This window comes from Oryctolagus cuniculus, chromosome 9 (genome assembly GCF_964237555.1).
Source record: "Oryctolagus cuniculus chromosome 9, mOryCun1.1, whole genome shotgun sequence".
Lineage (NCBI taxonomy): Eukaryota > Metazoa > Chordata > Mammalia > Lagomorpha > Leporidae > Oryctolagus > Oryctolagus cuniculus.
Window position 1 is genome coordinate 113509086 of NC_091440.1, and position 27178 is coordinate 113536263.

The 27178-nt window shown below is 39.0% G+C and overlaps 1 protein-coding gene across 5 annotated transcripts in view; it reads right to left on the reverse strand.

The window, feature by feature from the left end:
* EPS8 (EGFR pathway substrate 8, signaling adaptor) overlaps nucleotides 1-27178 on the reverse strand; it is a 188324-nt gene that overhangs the window by 79867 nt on the left and 81279 nt on the right. The window contains exons 1-2 of one of the 5 annotated variants that reach the window (XM_070049442.1): nucleotides 22034-22113; nucleotides 16488-16613 (exon numbers count right to left, since the gene is read on the reverse strand). The exons of 2 other annotated variants lie outside the window; for them this stretch is intronic. The gene's annotated coding sequence lies outside the window, so the exon portion shown is untranslated. Of the gene's footprint in view, nucleotides 1-16487; nucleotides 16614-20440; nucleotides 20692-22033; nucleotides 22190-27178 lie in introns of those variants that run through there. 2 more of the 5 variants (XM_002712632.5, XM_070049443.1) reach the window with 2 other exon arrangements.

The window sequence follows — 27178 nt, forward strand, 5'->3', positions numbered from 1 at the left end:
GTAACTGTCTGAATAGAAACAAAACAAAATGAAGGCTAGCAGGCATGCAGAAGTACATGCACAAACAAGAGAACAAAAATCTCAAATACTTACTTCAGGTAATTCATGTTTAAGAACTGGAATTTTATGAGAAGTTAGAAAAACTGAACTTCAATACCATTTGTCCAGAAATGGAACTTTGTTACAGTAGCATGTCCACTTTGGTACCAATTTATAAAACAACCACCCCCCTCCAATAAAATAAAATACATTTACCAGGAACTGGATCCCTGGACTTAAGCACTTGAAATTGAAACAGAGCAGAAACTCTGCTGATCATGAATTACTGGTAGGAAAGGCTGTTTGGATCAGCAGAGGAAGAGAGAATCACCCAAAACCTTCCAGTTCTGGATGGTATGGTGTGGATTTTATTTGGGAATTTCAGATGGATTTGCTAAGGTACGTGTGATATTTGAGGTCAGAAGGAAGAGGAAATTTTTTTTAAGATTTTATTTATTTATTTGAGAAGCAGAGTTACAGAAGTGAGAGGGAGAGACAGAGAGAAAGGTCCTTGGTCCGTTGGTTCACTTCCCAAACGGCCGCAACTATGTTGATCCAAAGCCAGGAGCCAGGAGCTTCTTCCCGGTCTTCCATGTGGGTGCAGGGGCCCCAAAACTTGGGCCATCTTCCACTGCTTTCCCAGGCCACAGCAGAGAGCTGGATTGGAAGAGGAGCAGCCAAGTCTAGAACCGGCGACCATATGGGATGCCAGCGCCACAGGCGGAGGATTAACCTACTACGCCAAGGTGCCGGCCCCAGAAGAGGAAATTTAAACAGGGAATTCTCACAAGGTCTGGTAATGTCACACTAGCATTTCTTTCTCTCCAGTTGCCAGAGATCCCATCTTAAAGCAACTAGAAAAATCGTCTATACTCTAAAGAAGGGAACACTTGGGCACCAAGTATAATTGGACTTAATTAAAAGTTTCTCAAATCAGTAAGTTTAGCTTTTCTAAATGATGCCAGTTCTTGATGAAATTAGCTGATATAACTGCTGACCGCCAGCTTAAACCAGATTTTATATAAGTGACACACTTGGAAAACTGAACCCCTACTGCTGTTGCTAATAGTCATGAGAAGAGAAGGAGCAAGAGATGGAGGAACAGCGGCAGCTAAAGTTCAAATAAAATACATGCGTGTGTTATTTTGTTTTCATTGTCACGGTGACTCCCTGAAGTAGGAACCATTCTTACCCTTGCTTTGCAGATGGCTTAAGCTTGGTACAAAGTTCAATTACACACCCAATGTCAAAGAAATAATAAGTAGAGTGAACTAAAATTTAACCACTTAGCCACAGAAAGGAAAATGAATACAGTTTTGTTTTTTATCCAAAATCATATGATCATATAATATCTAAAAAGAGGTACAAGGGTTTTATTTTTCTCTTTTGTTATATGAAAACTCAACCCATACATTTATACAAACAACTGATGTGTTAGCTTCATGGGTAAGCAAAAAAGAAAATTAACCAGTATCTGGCAACATGAAGCAAAGGTAGGAGATAATCAGGACTATTAGAAATAGTATCAAGATACAGCAAAGGGACCAAAATCAAGAAGTGGCTCCTAGAGTTTCAAAAGGATCCTAAAATTCTAAAAGGGTGTGACATCATCTTGACTTCTGCTTTCAAAGATCATGCCTGTCACAGCATAGTTCTCCTAGGGGACATTTTTCCAACTCCATAATAGCAACCAGGAAAACCAGAATTGACTTGTACATCCAACTTTAAGGCAACATACTTTATAAAGCATCAGGACATACTATGAAATGATATGAATGATTATGAAAGAAATATATGTACTAAAAGACTCCATGAAATTGTTTAATAGAGGTAAAATGAGTGCAATTACATTTTAATAAAGTCTTTCCTAAAAATTATGCTTGTGAATATTGTTTGACCAAATAAAGATGTTTATTTCAAATCTTCTTGTAAGAAAAGATATAAGGAAAGAATGTTCTAATGGCAAGAAAACCTCAGAAAGAAAGCATTTTAATAGTTGAGTTATCAACAAAATATGTAGCATCTCAGTCTTCGAACCAGAACCACCACTCAAGGAAGAGAGAAGGCAGGTTCAGCTTCACTCAGGCCCTCTCTAAGTCACCCTTACCCACACCATAAATAGACGTTGCCCTCCTGCCTCTCCATCCTGACTTCTCTCATTGCCAGCCAACTTCTGTATTTTCCCCAAGGCAGTGGAAACATAAGTCCTTATCTAACTACATCCTCTTGACTCTCCAATCCGGCACACTCTCTAATGTGGAGCAACAGTCCTACCAAAACCAAATTCCTCATTTTATGAGTGTGAGGAAACAGCATTGCTGGACTTGTCATTGTGAATATCCCAGACACTGGTTTGATTTAGGTTGGTAGTGAGGTTACAAAGAACAAAGAATGTGGTAGTCAATGCTGTTCCTTGCTTTGACAATACTATTCCTACCTTTGCACCAGTGGACATGTCACTTACACTATGGGCTCCCAATTAGTATTAATTAAGCCAGAAACAAGGGCAGCTCTAAATGTTCTCTGTAGCTCCAAAATCCAGTGCATTAGCCCAATGAGTCAGTGACAAAAGCAAGCATATTAGCTTAGTGACCTGCTTCTTCCCACAGGAATGTACTTATGCAGACCATCTCTTGTGACAGGTAAGAGCAGGGCAGGAATAATGAGCACCCTTCATCCTAGTGGGGGTGGGAGGAGGCCACACAGTATCTGAGAGTACTGCAACCTCATAAGCACGAAGCTTGCCTACACATAAGGCAGGCACGTGACACAGGGAATTCTGCCCTTTTTTTGCTTTTTCTAAATAATTCAGCTTTATCGAGAAGCCTTAACAGCACACAACACACAGCAGCACACACACTCAAGTTGGTGGAAGAACACAAGGAATTTCCCTGCTCTCCTAAGAACTGAGCCTCTGGATTCTGGGAAGCTAAAGTAGACATTTCTCTAGGAAGCAAGTGTTTGAATTTTGTGAGATACGAGATTCAATGTTTACAAGAAGGGAGTTTAATCTCAACTGACACTGTTGAATTCTCAGGGAAGGCCAGTTTGTCAACAGACACATGGCTGATTCCCTGACATGAAGAAAATAGGATGAAAGAAAGTAGCATATTCTTGTCATGACTGCAGATGCCAAGACAGAAAATGAAAGATTTCAATTGAATCAAGGCCCAAACGCTTATGATAAATAAAATAAAAATTATCAACTATCAATGTAATACTACTCAACCTACTACTATAAATGCCAGGTGCTGGGTGCCTACCACCCACAAGGGGTAGGTATTCAGATCTACTTGACTACACTTGCAGACTATACAGAGGCTCTGATGAAGTAATGCAGCATTAGAAAACATGGCCCTACTGCTCACCAAGAGGAATGGGAGAGCAAACAGGCCTAAGAGGCAATTTCTCAGCATCCACTTTCCTCTTTCTAAAATTAGCTGACACTACTGTTGAGAAGGAGAGTGCCTTTGGGTTGCTTTATCAGGGCAAAGAGAAACAATAAAAAGTCCCTGTGTATACTCCAATGCTTTAATTTTGGCATGGTGCAAACAACATAGTATGAAGATGGCAGCTCTGAGTATAATATTGGCTCTAACCACCCTCTGTGGCACCTAGGCAAGTCATTATCTCCTCTGAGCCTCAGTTGACTCATTTGTAAAACGAGAATAACACTGTTACGATGATCATAGGCAAAAGCATACACAGGTCACTCAAGATCTACTTCTCTGTCTACCTCCCTCCCTCCCTATTAGGTGCTTTATTTTCCTGAGGAATTGTACATATTGGTGAGATATAGTGGCATTGTCTTCAATTACTATTCCGAAATTGAAAATCAGTGAAGTAAAAACAAATTGCAATCAACTAAAAACTCAGAAGAAATACATGACAGAATAAATAATGTTACCAATTACACTCCCATTCCCCAAAACAAAACAAAACAAAACAAAACAAAAAAAAAACACAGAAACAAGAAAAACATCCCTCTGCTCATCAAGGTCTACTAAAAATTCGTCTAAAATAATTTCTCCAGGCATCTATACTCTCTCTACTAGTTCCCCATACAGAACCTCACTGTCTCACTACCACTGCACTCATCTCTAAGCATGATTTGCAGTCACTTACCTTCTTCAGGCATCTGTCCTCACCCTAAGTACACTTTCTACTACTTTACACTTCCCACCTTGTAATTTCTCAATCCCTCCACTCTTATGCTTTTCTTTTATTATTATTATTTTTTTTTTGACAGGCAGAGTGGACAGTGAGAGAGAGGGACAGAGAGAAAGGTCTTCCTTTGCCATTGGTTCACCCTCCAATGGCCGCCGCGGCCGGCGCACTGCGGCCGGCACACCGCGCTGATCCGAAGCCAGGAGCCAGGTACTTCTCCTGGTCTCCCATGGGGTGCAGGGCCCAAGCACTTGGGCCATCCTCCACTGCACTCCCTGGCCACAGCAGAGAGCTGGCCTGGAAGAGGGGCAACCGGGACAGAATCCAGCGCCCCGACCAGGACTAGAACCTGGTGTGCCGGTGCCGCAAGGCGGAGGATTAGCCTAGTGAGCTGCGGCACCAGCCTCTTATGCTTTTCTAAAGACTTTCCTGATCAACCCAACATTAACAACATCTAGTTGGTCATTATTTATTACGTTTAACATTCTTTAGTGTGGCTTCAAAGAGCCACCATACTTAATTTTTTCATATCTCCTACACAGCTCTGAGGTATGGAAAATTAGTCTTCTACAAAAGAACCCCTGTACTTAAGTTGTGCTACAGAGTTTTTATGTATGTGTGCTAAAAGAAAGTCATAGAATTGTAGTCACCAGTGTAGGTATTACTACCAACATAAATGCCTCTAAAATTTGCATACCACCACCTGACCCCACTCCTATCAGAAGCAAGGCTGGTATGAAACAGAAAATAATTTAGAAGTACAGAACTGAATTAAAATTTTAAAACAGAATTTATCTTACAGATTTTCTACAGTTACAATTATATAAGACCCTCAAGTTTAGTTGAGTGCAAATATCAATGAAGGCACAGTTGGTGTGGTCATGTGTTAATGATGGTTCTAACATCTGACCCAAAAAGCAGAACTTTTGCTGAAAGTATGCCTATTTACATGAAGGAGGCTGAAAACTGACTCAGAGGAAAAAGTATTATCCTCTGACTCACCAAGACCACTTCCTGAAACACCCAATGTTTTTCTTGGAAGGAAGTCCATGCAAGTGCCATTTCTTTCGAGCACTGATTAGACAAAATTGAAGTCTAACACAAAATGGGCCTAAGACATTTTCCAGAGCCATCCAGGTTTCAAAGTAGAGAGCATTCCAAAAACATATATTATCTGGTCATAAAAAGAAACTCTAAAAACAGTACAAAATTGACAATCTGAGGTATATGACAAAGAATAAAGCACTGGCTACCTACACATATCCCTCTCTTTACCAAAATCTCTTAATGACAAAGGAACAACTTTACAATTTTAATCCATGAAATTAACTGATGTGTTGGACTTGAGCTTCAAAACAGTCATTTTTATTTTCAAGGTAATTCTTTTTTTTAGTTGAATCACCAATGTAACCAAATTTAATACTAATTTACAAGGGTGGGCGTTTGGCCCAGCACTTAAGACGAGGTTTGAGATGCTGGTATCCCATATCACCGCGCCAGGGTTCAAATCCCAGCTCAACTCCCAATTCCAGCCTTCTGCTAAATGTGCATCCAACAGTGATAGCTCAAGGAGTTGGATCCCTGTCACTCATTTGGGAGACCAATATAGAGTGCCCTGCTCCCAGCCTTCGTCTGACTCAGTCCTGGCTGCTGCAGACATCTGGCAAGTGAATCAGTAGATGGGAGCATTCTCATTCTCTCTCCCAATCCCCCTTTCTCCTTCCTTGTCAAATCAATAAAATGTGATAATTCAAAAAATAATCAATAACACTAAGTCCACATAGGTGCCAAACATCATTACAAATTCTTCATATGCATTAATTCACTTGCTCACAACTCCTCAATGAGACAGATATTATCAATACTTCTACTCTATAGATGAGGAAACAGGCACAGAACAATGAAGCCCCTTGCTCAATATCATATAATAAATGGTATGGCTCAACACAGGACAACCAACTCAAGAGCCTAAAAACCAACTCTCCATCTCTATGCTATGTAACTCTTGCCTGTGAAAGGCTCCTTAACAAACACACACTCACACACATGCACACAACTCACAGGTACAGATATAAATTAATAATTTATATTTACATAATCAATGCCTGGTTTCAGGTTTATCCTTATTGCACATTAGTTTATAAATTCTAATGTGACTATTGTATCAATAGGACTTATATATAAATAATACCACATCTTCAACCTGGAAGAACCACCACTTAGCTAAATTTTGGAACATTCCAATGTCTAGCTACATTTTTGTCAGTATCACTTGTTTTCAAAGTCTAAAACATTGGAAATAACTCACAGATTCATTTTAAAAAAATGATACTGCCTTGGACACAGGCCTTGGGGAGAAAAATACACATCACATTTCCTTCTTCAAAATAACAAGCAATTAAACTGAATCTTGCTGTTTGTTTCCTCTTGAGTAATCTACACTGGAAAGGGTTCAAACATCTGACTGTTGCAATTTTTTGCTCTCAGTTAAGAAGACCATGCTTTTTATATGTTAAGTCAGCTAATACATATTTACTCAAATCTATGGTTGCTTCATAGAAATTAGTTTAAATATTAATGACTAAATATTTCCGGCTCTAAGCTATGGAAAAAGACATTTCTGGGCAGCTAAGGAGGCAGACAAAATATGCCGATAAGCCATATCACCCCAACTTACAGATTAGCAGAGAACAAGAAGCATTAATTTATACCAAAAGGATTTTTTACCTCATGGATTTAGTCTACAGAAACAGAATTTTCCATTGTTAACATGATTTTGAAGGTGCTAAAGACTCAGAGGTACTCTTGGAAATCTGCATGCCCAGTGTGAATTTAGGGCCAAGAGAGAGTCACCCTGTTTCTTTAAAATATATCATTTATCTAAGTGATGCAGGGAATAAAATTCTATCATGAGAAATTAATTCATTCCTCTAAGAGTTTTCATCCCTAGGGAACCACTTTTAAATTGTAAACACTTTAAAAAAATTTTATTTTAATTTTTAATTAGTTTTTAACAGGTTCAAAGTGCTTTGTAGATACAATGGAAATAACATAATGATATTTCCTTCCTCCATTGATTTTAAATAGCTATTTATTTGAAAGGCAGTCAAACAGATCGAGGGAGAGAGCGAGCTAAAAGATCTTTCATCTGATGGTTCACTCTCCAAATGGCCACAATGGCCAGAGCTGGGTCAGGCAAAAAGCAGGAGCCAGGAGTTTCATCTGGACCTCCTGTAGGGGCCAAAGTACTTCCCCTGCTTTCCCATGTCATCAGCAGGGAGTTGAGTTGGTAGTAGGGCAGCCTGGACACAAACCAGTACCCATATGGGATTCTGGCATCGCAGGCAGCAGCTGTACCTGCTATGCCACTTTGCCAGCCTCAAACTGTAAACAATTCTGAGAGTAAAAATATATCATGTCATTAGTATTTAAGTATGAATGATGAGATGTGTCCTCCTAGGATATTAGGACTCTACAGTAACATGAGAATACTTATGAAGTCGGTGTGCCCAGAAATATAAAAAACCTGCATGAAGTCTCAGTAAGAGCAACTTAGGGAAGAAAATCATTTGAATGCTCGATACTTTTGCCTATATTCAGCAGATATATCAAGTATACGAATAATTACTGAAACTGTGAAAGAAATTTCAGCTATATATAGTGGTAAACATCCTACAGAGTGAACAAAACCACCTAAGAAACTCATTTAGCATCTCTGGGTCATTTATTACCAACAAGATGCTGTGCTTTGCATGAGGGCATAAGACAAATATGGTCTCTCTCCTGTAGGAGAACTTGGTTTAGCAAGATTGGTATATATGCAAACAGATCACTCCAATGCATTTTAGTGAATGCTATTATCATGGTGTGAACATAAACTATGACAGTGTTTACTTAGTGCAGGTGTCATATAAGAGGAGATACCAGAACCAGGTATTGAATGACACACAGGAATGCATGAATTGGTAACTGTATGGGCAGTCAGAGAGCACTCCAGATATACACAAAGCATTGTATATGAAAGGACATGATTTATTGGAAAAGTGAGATATTTTATTTGGTGTGGTTCCATGTGCAGGACTTGGAAAATGAAGATAAGATGGAAAAATTTTGATGCCAGACCGTGAGGGGTCCTGTGGAGCATGCAACTAAATTCGGACTTAGCCATTTTGGAAATGGTAAAAGAATAATCATCACATTACTAATGTTTAATAAAATAACTGGGGGGGTAATACTTCAGAAGGCATGTTTGATCAGGAAGCAAAGTTAACTAATTTTGCAATAACGTTATCTGTTTCCTTCATGCCCATGGAAATATTTCCAATTTAATTCTACTCTATATATTTTTTAAATAAAACTAAGACTGACATATGCCACTCCCTAATTACTTCAAGCTCCATAGTTTTCCAAATAGAAATGTATTTTAACTAATTTAAAATGTGCCTAGCAATAACCCATAAAAATAGCCCACATTTCTGAGTTATTAGTTGCATAAGAAATCTAATGAAGTTATATCATCCTACTTTAGAAAGTTTCATTTTAAAATTCTATAGACTAAAAGAACGGAAAGTTTGTATTGTTGCTTGTTTTGTTTTATATTTTAAAACATTCCTTTAATGGTACAACCACTGTGGATAACAGTATCATTGTTCTTTGAGAAGCAAACATAGAATTACTAAATAATCTAACAACTTTACTTCTGGGTATACACCTAGAAGAACTGAGAGACTCAAAACAGATATTGCACATTAATATTCATAACAGCCTTATTCACAATAGCCAAAATGTGAATGTACCCAAGGTACTGTCCATCCATAAATGAGTGGATAATATGGTTTATGGTTTATACATATAGCAGAACACTATTCATCCTGTAAAGGGAAAACAATTCTGAAACATACAACACTGGATGAACCTTGAAGTCACTCTGCTAAGTGAAATGACACAATCACAAAAGGACAAATACTATAGCTAGAGTAGTGAAATTCCCAGAGACAGAAGAGAGAATGGGGTTGCCAGGGGTAACGGGGGTAGGTAAAGAATAGGCACTTTTTCAATAGGAACAGTTTGGGAAGATAGAGTTTTAGAGATGGATGCTGCTGTTGGGTGCCTACCAATGTGAACACTCAGTGACGATATGCCAAGCACTTAAAGATGATTAAAATGATAAATTTAATGTTATGTATACTTTATCATAATCATAAATAAAAAATCTGAGAGATTAATGAACTACCTAATGTCTGCAAGCTCACCAGGTATACACCTGGTCTGTGAGCAAAAGCCTGGTGTATTGCAGCTGCCTCTGTAATGAGAGCAGACAAGAGAAACAAAGAATTTCTGCTTGTATAACAGTGTCCCATAAGATAGTAATGGAATAGAAAAATTACTGGCATCTAGTGATGTTGTAGCCAGGGTAACACCATAGTGCAAGGCATTACTCATCTATCTGAGGTGATGCTGGAGCCAACAAACCCAGCTTACTGCCAGTCACATAAAAGTATAGCATGTCCAGTTATATACCATACAGAATAATCACAAGATCATACACAATTGTTACTGGTTTAAGCATTTCCTATATTTTCTATCATTATTCCAGAGTGTACTCTATTTATCAAAAGAGTTTACAGCAAGACAGTGTTGCCTTGTTGCCCCAGCAGCCATCTCACTCTCATACATCTCTCCATTGCCTCATTTTGTCTTGTGCTTGATTTAATCTTGGGTTCTTTTGATCATCATGAACCTAGGAGATAGGCAATACCACATGATGTGCGTGTGTGTAGGGGTTATCTCACATAACCTAGGTGTGTGGTAGGCTATACAATTTAGGTTTGTGTGAGTGCCTTACATGATATTCACATGTGCAAATCATGGGCTAATGTCTTTCTCAAGAGTATGTTTCTGTTGTTAAGTGACACATGAATCATATATACAAATGTGTGTATAATTTAAAACCTTGGATTAAACTATATTATTACTATACTTTGATAAAGATCAAGAAGCACAATCCTCAATCTGCAAAAGCAGTAAACTGCATTGTATTATTAAATAAATAAACCTAAAAAATAATAAGAAAAGAGCACTTGTCCAGTCTTTACCAACCTCAAATTTCTGGTCCAACTCTAACACTGTTTGCCTGTACCTTTTGCAAATGCCATTTCTCACTGCTCCTAAATTTTCTCATTAGTCAAAAGACAGCAGGGCCCTTTCTCTATCCCAGCACAGCAATCTCACAGTACAATGAGGGAAAATAATTAGACAAAGTAAAATAACTGTAAAATTATACAATGATTTGGAGTAGGTATGGTATTTCATAAACAGATCTGTAGATCTATGAAATGATTTGAAGACTTAGTGAAATAACTTAGTCCCAAAAAGACAAATATCATATATTCTCCCTGACCTATAGTAACTAATAGAGTACCTAAAAGGTAATCTATAAAAGTGAAATTGACACTTTGAGATGCGATGACTTTGAATAGCCCTTGCCTCAGCTGTTGATAAACAGATTTTTTTTTCCATACTACTTGTTGAGCTCTTTACTTAGTGTAGGGTTAATATGTATATAAAGTTAACTGAAAAAAGATCTTAGTAAAAATTGAGAATGGGAATAGGAGATGGAGGAGGAGGAAGAAGGGTGGAAGTGCAGGTGGGAGGGAAGGTAGAGTGGGAAGGATCACTATGTTCCTAAATTTGTATTTATGACATGCATGAAGCTTGTATACCTTAAATAAAAGATTTCTAGGGAAAAAAGAATTTTTAAAAGTCTCTATTTTTCACTTTTTCATTGAATTTTTAAATAATCAAGTATGCATAAACATTTTTAAGAAAATATTTCCTGTACAAAATTATATGCATTAGTAACCTGAAGATGGTTAAAAAAAAAAAAAATCTGTTCAATAAAATGGTTTCAAAGGCCAAACTTTCAAAGTGATAAGAAAACATTCAGTCCGGCGCCGCGGCTCACTAGGCTAATCCTCCACCTAGCGGCGCCGGCACACCAGGTTCTAGTCCCAGTCGGGGCACCGGATTCTGTCCCGGTTGCCCCTCTTCCAGGCCAGCTCTCTGCTGTGGCCAGGGAAGGCAGTGGAGGATGGCCCAAGTACTTAGGCCCTGCTCCCATGGAAGACCAGGAGAGGCACCTGGCTCCTGCCTTTGGATCAGCGCGGTGCGCCGGCCGCTGCAGCCATTGGAGGGTGAACCAACGGCAAAAGGAAGAACTTTCTCTCTGTCTCTCTCTCTCTCACTATCCACTCTGCCTGTCAAAAAAAAAAAGTTTTGTTCAGATATTCCTGTTACAGTCACTCTATTAAATTCTATACCAAACACGATTAGTAATTACAGAGGTGGGTGTTTAGCCTAGTTAAAATGCACCCTTCCCATACTGGAGTACCTAGATTTGATCTGCCAGCTCTAAGTCATGACTCCAGCTGCCTGCTACTGCAGACTCCAGGAGGTAGCAGGGGGGATGGCTCAAGTGATCAGATACTTTCAACCACATGGGAGAACTGGATTGTGTTCAATGCTCACAGCTTCCAAACTCAGCCCAGCCATAGTGCTGAGGACATTTGAGGAGGGAACAAGCAGACCAGAGTACTTGTTCTGTTTCTCTCTCAAATAAATAAATATTTTTAAAAATAAGAATTACAAGTTATATTAACAAAAAATATTTAAAATTCTTATCTAAAAAGTCTAAGAAATATGCATGTAAATTCGTTTTTAAAAGTTGTTAACTTGAGAAGTAAACATTTGGCACAGCGGTTAAGATACCATCTGAGACTGGTATGCCCACATCCTATATCCTAGTGCTGGTCTGAGTCCCAGCTACTCTGCTTCCAATCTAGTTCCCTGCTAATGAGCACCCTAGGAAGCAGCAGATGATGGTCCAAGTACCTGGGCCCCTGCCACCCATGTGGGAGTCCTTGGACGCAGTTCTGGGCTCCTGGCTTTGGCCCGGCCTGACACAACCTTGGCTGTCAGAGCTTTAGGCAGTAAATCAGCAGATGCAAGACTGATCTCTGCACCCCCCACCCCGCCTCCAACTCCACAAATAAAATAAGTAAAAAAAAAAATTAAGAAAGAAAGGTTGTTAACAGTTAACTTGATGTCTTATGGTAAATCCACTGTTCACTACAGTAACCAGCATATCCTCTCTACCTGGAAAGGAAGATTTTAACACTTAGAATCCATTTTAAATAATTAACTAAGAGTTTTTAACCCTTGTAGTTCTACTTATTCCCTCTGAATAACTTTGATAATCTTTATTTTGGGGGTATCTTTTTTCTCTTTGATCAAAACAAAATTTCCAACTATTAGCAAACACTTCACTTGCTAGCCAGTGTTGCCTTTCTGTAAGAAAAGACTTAAGACAGTAAGAAATTCCTCAAACTTCAAATTAAACTCCCAACGATCTACCAAAAGGTTAAAGTTTGTTAAAGTTCAAACTTAAGTAAACCATACACAGGTGTCATGAAATTCCTGTTTACTCAAATGTACGTGTGCTTTTTTTAACTCAAAGACCAGCATTTCAGAATAACTTTGAATATATTTTCTTTCCTTCTGTCTCCATCACCAATTCACTTTCTCACCTAATATCATCTCTCCTTAATTCTGTAAAACCACATTTTATCTCTACTTTATGGTAAACACCTTGTGAAATAGTCCCTCCCACAGCTGCTACAATCTTATTTCACAGACTTAGGAAATCAGCAATCCACTCATTCCTTTCTTTTTATAAATTTCTCACAGAGGTGGGCGCTGTGGCATAGTGGGCTAAGCTTCCGCCTGTGGTGCTGGCATCCCACACAGGCGCTGGTTCGATGCCCGATGCTCCCCTTCCAAACCAGCTCTATGCTGTGGCCTGGGAAAGCAGTAGAAGATGATCCAACTGCTTGGGCTGCTGCATCCCACGAAGGACACTCAAAAGCAGCTCCTGGTTCCTGGCTTCAGATCGGCCCAGTTCTGGCTGTTGTGGCCATTTGGGGAGTGAAAATGCAGATGGAAGACCTTTCCCTCTTTCTCTCCCTCTCTCTGTATCTCTACCTTTCAAATAAATAAATAAAATCTTTAAAAAAAACTCACAACCCCAAACATATAACTGAAAGTATTTAGAAGTTCAAATTTGATTTTAAAGAAATAAGCTCTGCTAATAGGAACCATTTGAGTACTTAACTTCTTAATGAAATCTTTAAGCCTGATTATCATGTGTTACTTGGTCACCAGGGATCACCCAGAGAACCAAGGATCATGTGGCTGGTTATTTTTAGAAGATGGCTATACTCATTCTATCAGATTTATTGACACTGTAATGTGCAAATTCACTTCCTTTTCCGTGGCAATTCCAGAGCATTCTGCATTCATTTCTGCTGCCTTTTCCTCTGCAGCCTGTCTGCAGGAGAAGCTCTATTCAGACACTTGGCCGTTAAGAAGGTCTGAGAAAGTCGGCTGCAAGAGACCTGGGGTAACCTCCTGGGGTAATCCTGGGATTACCAACAATCTGAGTAGGTTACTGTGTTTAGACTGGCCTGAGAGAAAGAGATTTAGAGACAGAGAGTGACAGAGATAGTAGCCTTCCCCCAGGCAATCCCTATATTTGAAATCAAACATGAATTTCCCAGGGAATAGTCACGCATTTACTCACTGAAGAAGCCTTGCTGAGGACTTACCAGCAGGTACTATATTTACAAAGCTCCATATAGAATGATGAACAAGACAATTCCTGTCCTCAGATTTCTGAGTGAATACAGGGCCTGTTTTGATATTTCCTTGAATACATCAAGCTCTTTCCCGCCTCAAAGCAGATCCTACTTTGTCTAGAACAATCATCCTCTCTGTCTTTGCCAGCCCAATTCCTGCAACTCAGTTTAAAGGACCCTCCTTGGGAAGTCACTCCCTGACTTACCAATCTATCCTAGATTCCCTCATTACCTGTTTGCACAGCACCCTGAAATTTTCTTCATAAACATGATTAAATGGGCCAATATGTGTTTCATATCTGCTACCGGATACACTTTCTATTGAGGCAGAAAATATTTTTGTATTGTGTATGCTGCATTGAAAGTATTTTTTAAATGCCTTCTTTCCTTTGGATGAGTATTATTTTGACTTTTAATAGGAGACTTCTGTTCCTTATATTTTCTTTATCACTCATCATACAGTGAGTACAAAAATGTTCCTTCATGGGCAAATTTTTAATAAAATTACACAATTCTCCAGCCTATCTTTTTTTGTATGTGTGCAACTTGGTAATTTTTTAAGTACTTTAGATACTGGCAAAAGCAAGTACAAATGTCCCTATCTGGTAATAATTTAGAATTTTTTGAGTCAGAATTCTGAAGTCCACACTCACTTTTACAAACAAATTTTCCTTACCACTTCCTTATCTGGAGAGAGCCAGATACATAAAGAACCCAAGTATTTATGAAATGCGAAGCTTCCAGGCTTATGCAGCCTCCATGAGCCTGGTTTCTTCATTTGCAGAGTAGTTCTCAAGGGTATGAGAAATAAAGGAACACAAAACCCCTAACAAGATATCCTGCTAAATAAATATCAATTTCTTCCAACATGTGAAAAATGAGGGGTTTTTTGTCTATAAATGCAGAAGTCTGTGAAACACTGGAATATTTTACATTAACTAATCTGATTTCCAAAAGAGAACTGGTCTAACTTGTTTTTGCTTCATCAGGTCAGGAGATGAGTTTTCTGGAAAGGACCAGGTTGTAACTACATCAGGTTTTATATGGGTCACGTATGGTCTCTGTCAATAGTCTTTGTTCTTGTCTCTCTTTTTAATAAACTAAACATAAAAAATATTTCAGGTGAATAGAAAAAAAACAGTCCACTGGCTGTAGTTTTCCGACCTTCTGCTTCCAGTTCCTAACTACTTACCACTTCAACACCAAATTATCATATTACTTCATCTTACTTAACACTCAACTGAAGAACTAGTCTCTTACTATTTCTCAAAGTTACAGGTTAACAAATATAATTAAATACCTGCCCATGTGTAACTCACTGTTTTGTTTGTTTGTTTTTTGACAGGCAGAGTTAGAGAGAGAGAGAGAGAGAGAGAAAGGTCTTCCTTTTCCATTGGTTCACCCCCCAAATGGCCACTTCAGCTGGTGCGCTGCACCGATCGGAAGCCAGGAGCCAGGTGCTTCTTCCTGGTCTCCCATGCAGGTGCAGGGCCCAAGCACTTGGGCAATCCTCCACTGCACTCCCGGGCCACAGCAGAGAGCTGGCCTGGAAGAGGAGCAACCGGGACAGAATCTGGTGCCCCGACTGGGACTAAAACCCAGGGTGCCGGCGCCGCAGGTGGAGGATTATCCTGGTGAGCCAAGGCGCCAGCCACAACTCACTGTTAAAAAAATTACATCAATGCTACTGAAGTGAAAAGAAAGTCTTCCATAGGTGTCACCTAGTACCTTGTTCTTCCCACTGATTTGTCTGAGTCCACTGCTAATCAGGATTTACAATCACCAGTATATGCTGAGGGCCTCAGCTTACTGTAACTCTGCATTGAGACTGGTGGATTTAGCTCCTTTTAGGAGAATCTAATTAGGATTTTTGCATCATTGTACTGGAGGTCCTGAGTGCCCATTCTCCACCAGGGCTTTTCCTTTCAGTGCTAAAGTATTGTTATAAATTCTCCTTCCATTTTCTTCTAACATACAACACAATTGTTTCTTCCCATCTTGCAGTCTGGTTCACCTTTTGACACCTAATTCTCTAATTTTCCTCTCCTTTTTACAGATTAGTCCAAGAGAAGGAGCTCTGAATTAGGTGTCAGAATTCATTTCTGTTATTGCTTTGCCTTTACCTTTTTTTTTTTAGCCTAAATTCCTCTGTCTCTTAGTATATCACAGGGGTTAAAACAACCTGAGATGCCAGACACAGTAAGTGCTGATAAAAATAAACCCTGTGGAAGTTACTTATTTATTTACAAAGTGCTCTAAGAGACCATTAAGATCAAGACACAGAATTCCAACATGATTCAAGAACTGGCTCTACCATTTATAAGTTATTGACCTTGAGCACATTAATTAACTCCTTTTTCATTACCCTCTTTGTAAAATACAGATAGTAATATCTACTTTACAGGAATCTGTGATGCAATCCATGTCAAGCACTTATAGTATCTAACACATAGTAAAGGCTTATAAACATTAAACATAATTATTATTATTTAAGGATATTTTGTTTTATTCCAGAGACCTCGGGTTTTGTATGCTTATTTTTCAGGCTCTACTAACTTTTAAGCCTATTTATTCTCATCAGTATATTACCGCCTTTCTTCTGTAATGGCTGTTAAGTTCTCCGACACTCTGCTCTGTTGTACTGCGTTCCTCCCAACAGGTACTATTTAGTGTGCTTCTCCAATAAATGGGGGAAGAGAACAATCAGTTCATGTTCTGTAGGATACCAATGAGTACAGTCAGTTCTGTAATAATGTGATATGTGCCATCCTAAAAATCACAATGCTATGCAGAATCAATTAAATCTACTGCACTGATGGTAAAAATAAACTTAGAGACACAACATCCAAACACTATGCCAAGTGACACAGAAAGAAGACCCTAATAAAGACTACATCATAGTTTTAAAGATAATAAACAGCTCAAAAAGCAAATAAAATTACATTGTTATAAAACCTTAACTTCAGAACAGGCCTGAAGTTTGCTTATGGAATTCACTGTCAAAGGATTGTGGCTTGTGACCTAGTGGGAAACAATGAAAGGAAGGTTATCTGAACTTTGGGGGAGGACATAGAACAAAACGTGGGCAGGTGTGGCTGCTAACGTGCAGTGCAACAAGACATCCAGAAGGTGTTGGGAGGGTATCTGTGCATTTTGTGTATTCCTTTGCAGCCAGTTCAGCAGGTGAAATTTTCTGTTCACCCACCATTTCTCCAATGAAATCATGCATAAGCAAAAGTGAAATCTGCATTATGCTCAAATTGTTTCTAAATGTCAATCATACAGGAACAAATTCCCATTTTCAAAACAAGCATTATAGCAGAACTGAGTGTATTTATTCCTGAACTATGAACTCTGGAAAAACATTCTGAGTCATATCTGTAGTCTAAAAAGCCTGTATTATTCTTTCATTTCCTATCAGCCAAGGTCTTTACCTACAAAGAGCTGTTCTTCTCTGTCAGTATTGAGCCCCTGTGCAACAGGATCTAAAGCATTTCTGAACTGTGACTGTTTCTCCAGCTTTCCCGCTGGGGACAGCCCTGGTTTCAGACAGCCATGCCACATCTGTTTACATTTGTTGATTTCCTGTCCCCAAATGTCCATCTTAACAGAGGAATGAAATATCCCACAGTCAATAACTCACTGTCATTTCATACCATATACTCAGTAGCCAAATGTTTATAATGACCACCTACTAAATGCAAGACAGTATAGAAGAAATAAGATGGAATCACTTCGAATCCATCATGATTAGATAGAAAAGGTTAAAAAAATCAATCTTTACATTCAATCAACTTTATAGTAGGAGAAATATGTTATAGCACATCTGAAAAAAAACACAAGATAGAACAAAAAGGGGCTAGCATCTTGGTGTAGTGGGTTAAGCCATTGCCTATGACACCGGTATCCCATATGGGCACTGTTTCCAGTCCTGGCTGCTCCATTTCCAAGCCAGCTCCCTGCTAATGACTTGGGAAAAGCAGCAGAAGATAGCCCAAGTGCTTGGGTCCCTGCCACCCATTTTGGAGACCTGGAAGAAGCTCCTGGCTCCTGGTTTTGGCTTGACCCAGCACTGGCTGTTACAGCCATCTGAGGAGTGAACCAGTAAATGGAAGATACCTCTCTCTCTCTCTGTCACTCTTTCAAAATGAATGAATAAATAAATAAATAATCTTTAATAAAAGAACAGAAATCACTATAAGAAAATGCAGAAGGTATAAAATCAATGACTTTCAAAACTGTGAGAGAGAATCAAAAGAAATTTCATGGCAGTGGACAACAGCCCTTAAGGTTGGATATGAGGGAGACTTTCTAACTGCAGCATGAGTAAACAGAAAGAGGCAGGAAATGGGAGCTGGAAAGCATAGAGAACCAGAATCTTGGCCCTTACGACACATGACTATAATTAAGGTACAATACTGGACAGCAAATTTTATATGACAGGAAATCGGAAATTTACTGACAACCTTTAACCATAAGAATATGGCCCAAGTTATGAATAGACAAAAGAGAGTCCATTTGGCTTTCAGGAATCCAGGCTTTCAAACAGTCTTTGGAATGTTGGGCCAGGGCATCAGGTGGGCTTTCCCACGCCACACACTCCCAGACTTTGGGTGGAAGACATATCGATGGCTCACCTCAGTGGACACTAATTATGTCACTTGGTTGGAAAAAGTGTATGATATAGTGAAATAAAGAAAAGTTATCTGCATAATAAGAGAAACTAATCTTTTAGACTAAGGCAATGAAGGAAGATAAAGACTGTTATGGGGGCCTGTGCTGTAGCACAGTGGGTTAAAGCCCCAGCTTGAAGTGCCGGCATCCCATATGGGCACCGGTTTTAGTCCCAGCTGCTCCTCTTCCGATCCAGCTCTCTGCTATGCCTTGGGAAAGCAGTGGAAGATGGTCCAAGTCCTTGGGCCCCTGCATCCACATGGGAGACCTGAAAGAAGCTCCTGGCTCCTGACTTTGGATCAGCGCAGCTCTGGCTGTTGCAGCCAAATGGGGAGTAAATTAGCGGATGGAAGACTTTCCTCTTTCTCTCTGCCTCTGCCTCTCTCTGAAACTCTATCTTTCAAATAAATAAAAATAAATCTTTAGGGCCGGCGCCGTGGCTCAATAGGCTAATCCTCCACCTTGCGGCGCCGGCACACCGGGTTCTAGTCCCGGTTGGGGCGCCGGATTCTGTCCCGGTTGCCCCTCTTCCAGGCCAGCTCTCTGCTATGGCCAGGGAGTGCAGTGGAGGATGGCCCAGGTGCTTGGGCCCTGCACCCCATGGGAGACCAGGAGAAGCACCTGGATCCTGGCTCCTGCCATCGGATCAGTGCGGTGCGCCGGCTGCAGCGGCGGCCATTGGAGGGTGAACCAACGGCAAAAGGAAGACCTTTCTCTCTCTGTCTCTCTCTCTCACTGTCCACTCTGCCTGTCAAAAAAAAAAAAAAATCTTTAAAAAAAAAACTATTATGGTACCTAGCAGTAATATCCGAGTCGTTATCAGAACTTTAGTCTTGGTTATTAGAATTATATAATTAGGAAAATTAAATAATAATACTGTTTTGAAATGCATCTAAATATTTGACACAATGTATTTTTAATTATTAAGAAAATGCACACCAGGGTGGGCATTTGCTACATAGGTTAAATCAGCTTTTGAGATACCCGCATCCCATATCACAGTGTCTGGGTTCCAGCCATTTAGTTCAGCTCCTGATTCCAGCTTCCTGATAACACACCTTGGGAAGCAGCAGGTACTCAAGGATGATTCCTGCCATCCATCATGAGAGACAGGGACAGAGTTCCAAGCTCTGGCTTTGGCCTGGCGCAGCCCTGGCTGGAGCAGGCAGCTGGGAAGTAAACCGATGGATAGTGAACCAGTGGATGATGTGCCTTTCTTCTTCCCCCCTACCTCCCTCGCTGTCGCCCTCCTGTCCTCTTCCTTTCAAGTTAAAATGAAAATAAATGTTTTAATTTTGAAAAATGTAGACCAATCTTCTGACACCAAAGCCTTCTTGGACAAATGCTGACACACTATATATAGCAAGCTCAAGAATTCACATTTCATTCAGATCAGATTTTACATTATCAAGTACAAAGAAACAATATTTCACAAACTACTTTAACATTTTATAAAATATACTGAAGATTAAAACTACCACATATTTCTTCTAATCAAATTTACAAATCTAATTAATACATTCACATAAGAATCTATATATAAATGTAACAAATTTAGCCAAAATATGAAGTATCATTTCTTCATACAGCTGAAAAGTTAATTTTAAGTGCTTACATGTCAAAGTAAACAACTGAAAACACACAAATCTTATGTTAATAATGAAATTTTAAAATATTTAATTGTTTAATGAGAGATACCCTATAGGGTAAATGTTCTAAAGGGTATATGATAACCTATTTCATTACATATTTTACAAAAAGATTTTACATAATTCAACCAAGCTAAGATTTAAATGTGTAAAATATAATGAACTGTTTTGGTTACCTTAAAACTTCAAGGCATTCCCTTAACTAAACTTCATACTTACCTTTATGAATTAACAACCAATGTTGTCACTGAGAAGTAAACTAAATGAGAGACTTCTCTATACAAATGATTTCACAATTACTTACATAGAATTGAGACTAAACAGGCTATTCTCATACTGTGCATATTCCGCTTAAACACAATTTACTTAAATTGAAAAAACTATCTGCAAGGGTAGCTGCTGGGAAGCAGAAACCTCTTAGGTAAACACGCCAAGTGCAGTAGACGCAAGGATATGCCCTAAAAGTGAGGACTCCTGGGTCAAAGAACCAACTGTTCCACATATCATTTCCAGCACATGACATAGAGACTTAAACCCCACATGATACTGACGTTTGCCTTGGAATTTGGCCAGTAAAGTTGACTGAAACTTTATAGCAAGGATTAAGAACAAACCAGGCCATAGACATATCAAGGAACATCCCCTATTTAGGCTGCCAGAAAATGGCATACAATATTTGTATGAGTTAAAATCTGTGTGGAATAATAAATGGCACAGAAGAATCTCAAAAAATAACAAGCACGTTACAAGAAAATCAGCACGGCCAAGAACTTATTTCAATAAAGGACCAATACATCCATACTCGTGGCAACTAAAATGAAGAAAAAGCCACCTTTCCCAGTTCCAACACAGTCACTTGCCTGGTTATCCGTTTTTGTTCTCTACTTGATATATTGTGGTGAAATGTTATCAGTTCTTGTTTGTTGTTAAATAGTATAACTAGCCCTGGACTTAATTACTTGCAACTGAACAATGATAAAAAAAGATTTCCTTTGAATAAGATTAAATATGACAAATGACTAAGGATTACAAAATTAAAGACATAATTGACTTCTTTCTATTAAAGAATTACGTGTATGTCATTAAATTTTTAAATGTGGTATTTAAAAAATCACAATTACAAAACTGGTTTTGGAAAGAGCTGTTCTTTAAAAATGTCCAGTAATTTGACTAAACATTTAAAAGTTCCATTAATATACACGGACTTAAAAAAAATTTAAACACACACATTCAGCTACATCTCAGTTCCCAAGCAAAATGTTTACACAGAAAATTGGCAATGTTAAGTCTGTGGACTCAAAGCCAATAATAACCTAAGAAGGCTAAACCTGGTTAATAAGAAAATTTTCATAGTACAACTAACATTGTATAAACAGTTTAAGGCAGTCAATATTTATAGGATAATCACAGCATTTTACATGTAAGATTAATTTCAAAGTAGTTTTAAGAAAAACTGATGAGTCTATGTATTCCCAATGGTTAATAGTCAACAGACTCTTCTTAGCTATAATATGAGGGGGGAAATAATTCTCTTAAATACCATGACCCACAGGAAGGAAATCCTTTAAATCCTCATCTCTGTAGGCAAGAGGACAGAAGGCAGGAAGCAGGACCCTGTGGAAACTGGGTTACTTCCAATTTTGCCAAGTTCAGAATCCTCTTGGAGTATCAAAAGGGAATTATAAAAACTGCCAGAGTTTACTTGGACTAAAATTACTACTACATGTTGTAAGATCTACAAATATCTTCTATAATTCTGCCTTTGAGTGCCCTTCTTAGCAAGAAAAAATTCACAAATTCAGATTTACCTACCCACACAATCCAGACAAAACTCCAAGCGCTCCTCCAGGCAGTACTGAGAGGAGATTCCTCTGAGTGTGCTTATGTGCCAAGTGACCTTTGGCAGATCAACAGAAAGGGAGGGACCCCAAGCTTCAGTTTCAGCATTGTACTACACTGAACAAAGTTTCTCCTTTGGTTTCTCTAGGGCGTTAACTAAGACTTCCTCTTCTTGTTAAGCAAGTAAACATAGATACTACTAAGAGCTGGCAGTTCTTGCTTAAGGTGGTAAAAAGGCTATCAGATGATGCAAATAACAATAGCTAGTACTGATTCAGAACTTATGTGTACTCTAAATGAACACTTTCTAGATAAATACTATTAATTCTCCCATTTTAAAGACACAGAATCTGAGATATACGGGTTAATAACTAACTTACGGGATTTGCAGGTGCAGCAATATGGTTAACTGAGTTAATGAAGACTTTCCTCTGGAAACATTTTTGAAACATGAAAATAAGTAGAATAAAGTTAAATGCATAGCTTTACTTGCACTAAAGAAAATCTCCTGATGCCAAATCAAAGCTAGATCCAATGGTGAAAGATAAGTACAAAAGCAAATACTGTTAGCTCTGGCTGCCAGAAATGATCACTAATGTTTCTTTAGCACTTAAACCTAGATTTAAACTGATAATGAAATGCCCCTCAAGAAGAGTAGACCAGAAGAAAAGTAAACCCTCCCAAGGGCAGGGCTGTGGGTAGATTTCTGGTCCTGCTTTTTTTCTAACAGGGGAAAGAATTTACACAACTGCATATGGTAGTCTTATAAGCTGCAAAGGGACAGAAGAGGTCGTCAGCACACGAGATAGTCAGAGCTGTCATCCAAAATCTACAAGGACAGTTCAAAAGTAGTAGTGTCAGAAGCATGGGTGTAGAATAAAGTCATTCTTTGTCTTAGTAAGACTTTAATCAAGTGAGCTTGTTTTTGAGAACTGGGTTAAAAGGGTGGGGGAAATGTTACAGTCAGAAATTAAAATCCTAAACCTCTGACACAACAGTTTTTGAATTCTATTCAAATGAGACTCTCCAAGCCACGAAATTAAGAAACTGCAAGCTAAGAAATTAGTACCTGGTCCACTAGAGTATCTGAAACAATCAAACATAAAACCATTTGACAGTAACACTCCATAAAAAAAGACTACCTGGATTTCTACAGATAGAAAAACCAAGCAACCAACCAATCCCTATATAAGACAGCCTTATAATTTAGAAATTCAAAAGTATGTAAGAAAATGATCTTCTGTGATTGAGCACTATCAGATATACCAAACAGAAAATTTAGTACCCATTTTTTAATATGAAGAGTCAAAACAGCACATTTAAATTATTAAAGAGATGAAGGAAGGAAAAATAAAGAATAGAAAATAACAGAAAACTAAAATGTCAGGTAGATTTTATAAAAATCAAATAGGATGTATTTGCATAAAGATTTGTACATTTCTCTGTGTTAGAACACTAGTTTTCTTTCTATAACTTAAAAATGGAATGGCATCGTGACAGAAAGAATTTTAACAACTATTCAGAAAAGCAATAATAAGCAACACCATTCCATTGTCAGAACCTACTGCACTCCAAACACTGTTTCCTCCTATTTCTCAAGCTCTGGATTACTCTGCCCTGTAAATCCTCCCTGGAAATTCTGTCCGCCCCCCCCCCCCCAGGCCATTCTTCACCATCTCCAGCACTCCTGCAGGAAGATGGAGTGGAAATTGTGGTGTGGCCCCCAGATCCCCTTTAAGGACTGAGGGGCTTATTCCCCAGTTGCTGTACTGCTGCCCCCAGACAGAACCCAGTTATCAGCTCTTGGGAGAACTGCCTTGATTAAAGTCTCATCAGTCAATGTCACAGCCCCTATCACATCTCTTACCCAAAGACTGGTTGACACACAAAATCTTTGTCTTCCCAACTGGGGTCAATGGAGAAAGAGCCATCCTACCATCCCAGCCTTAGAGGTCTCCATGGAGTCACTGGGGAGAACAGCAGGAAGTACTAATACATGATGTCACTGAAGAGTATTAGAAGGAGAAGGGAAAGTCTTCAAAATGAACAACAGAAGAGCAAAATTCAAGCCCAACATTTCAGAAGAGAACTAAAAGTGACCGAACCCTTGTCATTTTTAAGATAGTGCATCTTAATCCCATGGATCTGCCAGATGCCAAAAAAATGCTGCTGCATGTCAATAGTTTCCTAGAAATAAGGTACCAGGCACAGTTGACATTTCCTGGTAAAGTCACAGAGCTCTGATACATCTTTTGCTTCTGAATCATTGGAAAGGATGGTAACAAGTTTTATGAAAGTTTTATGAAAGGCTAATTAGGTACAGAGTGGCATATGACTAATCACTGTCCAGAAAATGAAAAAAACCTGCATGTTCTGAAAACAGCTGTAATCATTCATATGCACACTCAGGATGCAAAGACATGAGTCAAACCTAAGTGAGACTCATAGGTACATCTCATTGATTTTGCCTCAGCCTTTTTTTTTTTTCTTTAGTGATTAATTGACTTCAAAGCATCAGAGAGAGGGTGAGACAGAGAGAAATATCTGCCATCTGCTGGTTCACTCCCTCAGTGGCCACAACGCCTGGGGCTGGTGTGGGGAGCAATCCGGACTAGACTGAGTTACTGGAATTAAGACTTATTCTATGCATCTGCTCTCCCACAATATGGCGCTGGGAAAGAAGTAAACAGCTTCTGCACAGCTGCCTCCAGTTCAGCTAATAAACTGTAGGACTTGCTCCTGATTGGAGGAGAGCAGCGTACTCGGCGTGTGGGCAGCCGAGTTGGGATTGGCAGAGGAGGACTATAAAGGAGGAGAGAGACGGCATGCACCAGGAACATCTAAGGGGAACATCTAATGGGAACACCTGTGCAGCCCCCGAGAAAGCCGGCCGGCGGTGTGCCGCTCCCCTGCGGAAGTGGGGAATGTGGCCAGGGGGAACTGCCCTTCCACGGAGGTGGAAGGGACAGTAGCCAACCCGGGAAGAACCAGCAGCAAACCCGGGGAGGGCCAAGAAGATGAAAGAACAGCGCAGGGTTCTGTGTTGCTCCTCCACGAAGAGGGGGAGCGACAGGCTGGGGCTGGGCCAGACTGAAGTCAGGACCCCAGAACTCCATCCAGGTCTCTCACATAAGTGGCAGGGATCCAAAAATTTGGGCCATCATTTGCTGTCTTACCAGGCACATCAGCATGAAGCTGGACTGGAAGCAGAGCAGGCAAGGCATCAGTGCAGTGGCCCTACATGGAATGCCTGTGATTTAACCCACTGTGCCAGAATGCTAGCAGCTTCATCAGTTTTCTAAAATAGGGCAGTGTACAAGAAGTAGCCACATGAAACATATATTTGGAATGCGATAGATTTGGTTACTATACATTTTCTCAGTTTTTGAAGGAACCTTTAAATTCCACACCCACCCACATCTCTTCTGATAACTTTCCCTACATCCTGTATCTTGTAACCATCATACAAGGGGAAGATAAGACAGGCTACGGCAGAACCTGCCAACTAGGATTATCACATCCCAAATGACATGAGCTCATTTATGTAACTGTTAGGACAGCCAAGCAGAGTGGATCGCCAGTGTCACAATCCAGTCATCTTGGAAATATAAGCAGAACTTCACTTTCAGTTCCTGTACAGCTCAATCCCAGTTCCACATCTGTCTTTCATCCTTCCTCTCAAAAGATTCACTTTCTGCCCTGCCTTTGCTAAACAACCCTTTTTCTCCTTCTAATCTGAAAGCCTTTTGTAGTGGGAGTAAGACACTAATATACTAATAATATCAGAGTCCAAAAGAGCTTATTAGGAAAAACTCTAAACTACATATTGTCAAATTTCAACTATATATAAGCTAAGCTAGTTGAATTCATATGCACAGACTGGCCAACCAAATGCAGAAGGGCTAGGACATGTAATGTAATACACATTTGGGCAGAATCCTATTTAATGACTAGTATGTCAAAGGTATGTAAAAGGATAAACTTGCATGGCTTATGATAAAGAGGAATTATGTTGTTCACAGCAAAAAAGATAAAACAGCTTACTCCGTGTTTGGAGCTACTGTGTGGTCAAAGAATCTGGATTAAAGGAAGAGAAAAAATGCAAGTAGGCACTTCTTAAGGTAAATACACATAAATAGCAGGACCAGTACTACTTATTATTTACACATGATATTTAGACAAGTGAGATTAAAATTAATCTTCAAGTTTATAGATAGCATGAGTCTAAGTGAGAGAAATAGTGATTTGAGAAAGATGAACTTCAAAATGAGGCAATAGGGTAAATAAGAGAATAAAACTAGTTTTTCCTTAAATTGGAAAATTTTCAGAATACACTAGGGAAAATACCACATAAACCTACTAGATCATGGATTTTAAATATTTTCAATTTGAGAATCACTGTACTATTCCAATAAGACACGTTCTTATTTGGCCATTTTTATTTAAAAAATCAACAAATTTTTGGGGAAAAAAAGGAAACAAAAGAAAAAAGTGATTTTTTTATTTCCAATCATGTCCTATGACAAAAGACAGGTTGTAACATATAAATATCTTAGTACTAGGAAACCAAAGGCTAGGGTGTATGTACCAAGTCTGCCTCTCATCAGCTCTGTAACCTTGGATAACTAACTAACCTACAACCTATATTCCTCACCTATAAAGCAAGATAAGTTTTCAAGGTTTCATTCGTATGTAATACTCTAGAATGCTTCTCTAATTCAAACTTAAAAGGAGAAAATCTAGCTGGACAGATTTTGTCTCAGAGTAATAAGCAGTTGTATTATTTTCAATGCTAAAATGGTACATTTTCAGAAAAACAAAATAACTGAATATTAAAAAAATAAACCTAAGATGAATAAGAAAAAAATTATCATCACTTTTAGGACATCTGTAAATCTACCTCACAACTTTTCATGAAACACTTTTCATAGATTCTCTCATTTCTACTAAAAAAAAAAAGGCATTTAAGTAGACTCTTCTAAAACACAATGAGTAAAGAATTTCTGAGAGGCAGGGAAAGTAAAAGCTTTTGGAAGGTACAAAAGGCTCATGAAAAATGAAATTAAAAGATAAGTTTATTTTGGTGCAAAAACATTTTGAAATCTATGCATAACAGAG